We start from the raw sequence: 6000 nt of genomic DNA, 5'->3' as shown, positions 1-6000 counted from the left end.
CAGAATCCAGAATCAAAGAATACAGCTTCAGCTCTGACAACTGTACTGGGTACATTAGTAGAAACTATAATAAATAATAAAATTAATGGATGCATGTATAAATAAGGTCTTTGGAGGAAGAGTCAAAAAAGCTTTTTTGAAAGACAGACGTTCCTCATATATTTTGGAAGTCTTCTGAAGCTGTCAACAAAACTTTAGATACGGTTTACTTAGATTTTCAATCAGCCTTTAGCACAGCCTTCAGCAAATGCCCTTAAATTATGCAGCTGTAGAGTAGAAAGAAAGCACTTTTTCACACATCCAGAAGTAAACTTCCAGAAATCATTGCCAGGAGGCTGGGGAGGCAGACAGAATTATACAAATTTAGGGGCTACAGGCCTGTAAGCAGATACCAAAGGAAATAGTCCTCTTACAAATGTCCTCTGACATGACAAATGTGAATGCTGGAGGAAACTACAGAAAGGTTAGACCACAGAAAGTAGCCAGGTTCATGTGCTCTCTCTAAATAGCATCTCCTGCTGTCACTGCTGAATACAGTATGCTGGGCCAAATGGACCAGCAGGGCATTTTTTATGTTCCTATCTGGACATGGTGACAAATACATGCATGCAAATCTTAGTCGTCTCCCTACTCTAAAGAAAGGTGCAGCAAAAAACCACTAATGCATCCAGTCTGGAAATGAACACGCACAGGTACCAGGAACAGACTTTACTGAGATGACAGTTCATCACACTGGCAAATTAGCGCCCCTCATCAACAACCCTATCACACTTACCTGTTCCCTCTCTCATTCCTTGAATTTTGAAGGGAACAGAGGACACCAGAAGTTCGCACTAAATATGTTGTGCAAAAACCACAGTGAGCTTCAAGCAGTTTGTTACCTTACACTGGTATTCACTGAATCAACTGAGTCTGAAAACATCACTGGCCTGCTGCTTTCTTCTCTGTTGGGAGTGGTGGGATCTTGATGGTTTGGAAATTTTTCAGCAAAGATATACACAGTCCAGCAGTCTTGGCATACATGCCTGCTTGCATGTTTTCTGTAACAGTCTTTAGTATTTCACTTTTTATACCAAACAAGCCTCAGCTTGATGAGGATGGGAAAACTATGTATTAATCAGTGGCATAAGCCTTATTTCATATGCATATGTGAAAGGGTTACAATGTTTGTGGTAATGCTGCAGCTGACAATGTAGCTGTGTGCAAAAATAGCCATCTGAAGCACTGGAAGCATCTGCTTCCTTCCATTACAACATTAGACCAATATATACATAGATAGCAAGTGCTGTTTGCTGACTAGCTACTTTCACAATTGATATATGCATGGTTAGCATGGTCTTTAGGACCAGTGGTTGTGCCTGGTTTGGCAGTCTCAGGTGTTGGCATCAGCTTCCACTGGAACATTGTGTTGACGGCAAGCCAGATGTACTCACACTCAGCATAGATGCAAATACACTTCTCATATACGCACCAGCCACATCCCGGACACACTTCTTACCCCTTCATCCCCTCTGTGATGACCTGAGAGAGGCTACTAGGGCAGGAAAAGAAATCTGCTCATGGATGAATTCTGGGAGTCTACGGAGGAGCAAAGCCCACTGCCAGATGCAAAACTGGGAGGAGAGAAAATCCCTCAGAGAGCTCAGGAAGATTCAGGGCCTGTCTCCCGGAGACCACCATAAGCAGCCTTATGAGATGAGACTGAGCAGAAGCCCTGACTCTCACCCTGCATTTAGACCTGCCAGCACAACCTGACCATGCTGCAGTTTGCAGAGGAAAGGCCAGGGCAATGGTCATGCATTGGAAGCCAGGGAAGACTTATTTCTTCACTAATTATTCACTAATGCTTCAGCTCACAGTGAGGTAAATTATATCATTATATTCCTGTTCTCTGTCTCATCTGCCTTCAGCTCAGATGAGCATAATGCCTCTTGAGCATGACTGCAAATCAAAGACACAGCAGCAGGGGCCAGCAGCCATTCCCTGGGCTGTTGGTGGATGCTGCCAGTGTGGGGGGCCTGGCTTACTCCTGAAGCGTGTTGTAATCATATGGCATGCAAGCATGCCTGCTGCATTAGAGACTTGTGGGTGAGTGAATGAAAGTCCTGCAGGATAGGAGCAAAGGTAGGCAGTATGGATTGTCAGCCATGCTTTATTACTGTGCTCAAAGGCCAATGGTCACTGCCTGGAGTGGATCCCAGAGGCAATACAGACATATCTGTATTAAAAAAACCAACCCACTGCATTTACTTCGGGCTTGAGTGCTCACCTACAGATAATTTGCACCCAAATATTCCAGTGATTTTAGGACTATTGCAAGTTCTGCTCAAGTTTGAGAGGCCCAGGCGATGTTTCCTGTGATCACTCACAGCACTCTTTATCTCTTTTCTCTCTTCAAGGCCAGTCAGTGTAGCATTCTGTAATATTTGGTCATTTTTACTGCACACAAGGGTAACAGATACAATATTTGTGAACAGGGAGATGCCTGGCTTAAGGAAACAAGAAAAAGTCAAGAGAGAGGAATGGAGATGTCTCCCTTGTAAGAAACATCTGTTTTAAGTAGCTCATGCACTCCTTTTCCCAGCAGATCAGCCCGGTGGCCAGCCTCCTCATAAGCGGAATATACACACCTGCTTTGCCAGGGCAACAGCTTTTGTTTCTGCTCTTCCTGTTTATTTAGCTGTAGTGTTTGCAAACGCCAATGTGTATTTTGTAAAGTTTACCTTTTAAAAACTTTTATAAACACCTTTGTACGTGAGCGACTTCCCGCCGCCGCCCACACCCCACGGCCGCGCCCTCTGAAGGACCAACGGCTTCCCGGCAGGGCGGGGCCTGGCCTTCCGTTACCGCTCCGGCGGGCGCGCGCGACTCGCCTCGGCCAGCGTCGCCGCCGCAAGTTCTCTTGGGAGCTGAAGTCCTCCAGGCTTTCTTTCCCATGGCCGACTTGTCGCTCGTGGACTACCCGTCCCACAGAGCCTTGCGGGGGGGAGGGCGGGCCTGGCGCCCGGAAGGCGGCTCTGGCAGCTGGTGGCAGGGCGGCTAGTTCAAGTTGCCATAGCGGCGAGGTGAGGAGGTGTGCGGGGCTGTTGGGTGTGCCCGGGGAAGGGGCAGGCTTCGCCTCGGGGCGGTGGGGCGTCCTCCGGCAGCTGCTGTGCCGTGAGGGCTGGGGGCGCGGGAAGGGCAGAGTCGGGGGCTACGGCCAGACTGGCGTGCGGGAAGGGACTGCGCTGCCGCTCGGGGCTGGCTGGGTGCGGAGCGCCGCGGGAGGGCGGGCGCTGAGGTGAGCGGCGCCGGGCGGCGCGGCAGCCGGGAGCTGCGGCGGGAGGTGGAGGGTGCGGTGGCCGCGAGGTTACTCCCAAGCCGCGGCGGCAGCCGGGGCGGCCCACGGGTCTGGCGGAGGCCCGGCCGTCGGCGTGCCCGGCGCCGTTCTGGGGTTGTACCCGCTGCCCCCGGGGCTTTCACGGTCCTGTCTGGGCCAAAAGATTCCAGAGGCCCTCAGAGATGAGGTCAGGTGTTACTAAGTTTGATACGTGCACGGCAGGAGGAGGATTTGCAGAGGGCATTTAGTTGAGCTTACTTGTGAACGGTGTGAAGTAGCCGTTTTCTGTGTCGTGGTGCTGAAGAGCGCTGGGAACATGGTGTCACAAGTTGACGCTAAAATGTACTGGTGCCTGAAAGCACGATGATGAAATGTCACCATGTTGGATCACCTTCCTGGCTTTTTGAAAACTTCTCCTGGCTCAATTAGAAGCACTGAAGGAAAGGGCCTTTCAGGTGTCATGTTGTCCCTTTCTGGAATGGCTATCAAATTTTTTTTGTCATGCTCAGTCTTAACTATAAGGCTTCAAACATGCCTTTAGCACTAAGTTAGTTACCTAGTGATAGATTAGTCTGTGTGGAGCTAAACAAATAAAAACGCTTGAGAAGTAATCGGGTTGTGTATACTGAATTCATCTTTTGCTTACTTGAGCTGGAGAACTTGCTGTTGAGACTTTCAGCTGTACTTCGTATTTGCTTTACCTTGCAGATCTCTTAACAAGAGAGTCCTCAGTGAAATTGAAATGCCCTGTTTTCTACAGGGAAGGAAAATACATATTGATATTTTTCCTCAGTGCAAGAAAGGTTATAATCTGTTTGGGTAGACTAAAAACCAGTAAAAGACAAATGATTCTCACTGTCAAGTAGGTTGTATGATCAGCTGCTGAAATCAGTCTAGGTTTTTGGAAAAAGTGATAATAGGCTTTTTTTTGTTTAAATTAATAGGCAAATGTGCATACAGAATGTTTGTACAAATTTCTACTTTATGATTTTTTTTAAATATAAAATGAAACTTCTGTAATTCCTTTAAAAAGGAGGATGTTGCTTTGTATGAAACAAAACCTCTTCATATTAAAAGTACTTACGGTTCCTCTTACATTGCTCTTGAGAACAAAGAGGAATGCTACTTAACCATAAATAGAAAGTTTTCTTCAGACAAAATATCCTCCTGTGTCTAGTGTTTTCTTTTATGTTTACCTTGTTTACTAGCCTTTCCTTGGTGCTTTGGCCAGTAAGTATCTTAATGAGCCTATTTTTGGACAGCTGAAAATAAACCCATTAATCTTTTCTGCTGTTTGGGAGGAAAGGAAAATTTGCTTCCTGTGAAACTGTGAATGGAGTTCTGAAGAATCTAAGTTGCCCGAACAACATTTACTATGACTTTGTAGTTGAGATAATGACAGATACAGACCATCAACTGTTTGCTATGATCATTAAAATTAAATGTGTTGCAACTGTAAGAATGGTAACAGTCAGGCAAAATATGCTGGTACATAGGTCCATGAGTAGATGAAGATTAGATTCCTGTGGATTAATGTCTCGGGTGAATTTCTGATCCCTAATGAGGCTGATCTTGTGCTCAATTCTTAGTATGGCCATTAATAGGGTCTCCACTTTACTTGGTGTCTTAAAGACATTTTCACAAAATGCTTTGAAACTGAAAACCTTTGTTAAGCTTGGAGGAAATTGATCACTGAATCAGTTGCTTATTGGGTTTTGAGTGACTGTGCTGCTTATCATGCTTGGTAAGATCAGAAAGAGATGTTTTAGCCTAGAGAACTGACACTGCAGTTCTAGAAGGAATTAAAAATTACTCTAGAAGAGATGACGCCGAACTTGTTTGAGAGAAGTCTCATTTCATGCTTATCGGTGATACCTGTGGTCTGTGTGCTGGAATATGGATCTTGCTGATGTCTGTATGAGGTTCTGGTAAAGATCGAGGGGAAAACACAGCTTGATGTAATAAAGTGCAGGACAGAGCAAGTTGTTTGGGTTTTTTTGTACCGAGGTATGGTAAAAATGAATATTATTCCATGTTGTTATTTCTACTGGTGTTTTATTTCTTTCATTTTTCTCTGTCTTTGAAAATATCCCATATTTCCTGTTTCCCAGGAAAGCATGTTTCATGCTTTCTCAGCCTCATTTAGACTTAATTTCAGCTGACTAGAGTGAGAGGCACTGTAATAGTGAATTCTGATACTGGCAGTAAAAATGTGCTTTAGTAAGACAAGGGGAGGGAAGGTGAGACAAATTCATCACTTCAGAAAATGTAAGGAATATTGGTGTACTTGAGCACAGACTGAGTACGTTGATTTACTCTCCTTTCATGTTTGAAAGGTTTCTATCCAAGTCTGGGGATGCAAATTTACAACCGTTTAAAAATTAAATATAAGGCTCTGGAAAAACATCAAGACACCTCTATATAAAATACAATATAAGAATTGAATATCATCCATGGTTTCTTTGGGAAACTTCAGCTCTAATGACTAGAAGAATGACACCTTTACTGTGGCTTTTCTTGTGTTGAGTACAGGACCAAAGGGAGGTCAAGAGTTTGCCAATCTATTTCCTCTTCCCCAAAGTAGGCTCAGACTGTCTCTCCCAACAGATGCTGTTAACACAGATCTTATGATGGTGATTCTGTGACCTTTAGGAAAACTGCTGCAGTGTGAAATAGTTTAA

At 44.9% G+C, this 6000-nt stretch overlaps 1 protein-coding gene across 1 annotated transcript in view; it reads left to right on the top strand.

The window, feature by feature from the left end:
• Positions 1 to 3229: 3229 nt before the first annotated feature.
• CEP128 (centrosomal protein 128) overlaps positions 3230 to 6000 on the top strand; it is a 134715-nt gene continuing 131944 nt past the window's right edge. The window contains exon 1 of the mRNA XM_050897610.1: positions 3230 to 3280. The gene's annotated coding sequence lies outside the window, so the exon portion shown is untranslated. The remainder of the gene's footprint in view (positions 3281 to 6000) is intronic.

Source organism: Gymnogyps californianus, chromosome 5, assembly GCF_018139145.2.
Source record: "Gymnogyps californianus isolate 813 chromosome 5, ASM1813914v2, whole genome shotgun sequence".
Classification (NCBI taxonomy): Eukaryota; Metazoa; Chordata; class Aves; order Accipitriformes; family Cathartidae; genus Gymnogyps; species Gymnogyps californianus.
Note: the sequence above shows the minus strand (reverse complement) of the source record. Positions and strands in the feature narration are given on the sequence as shown.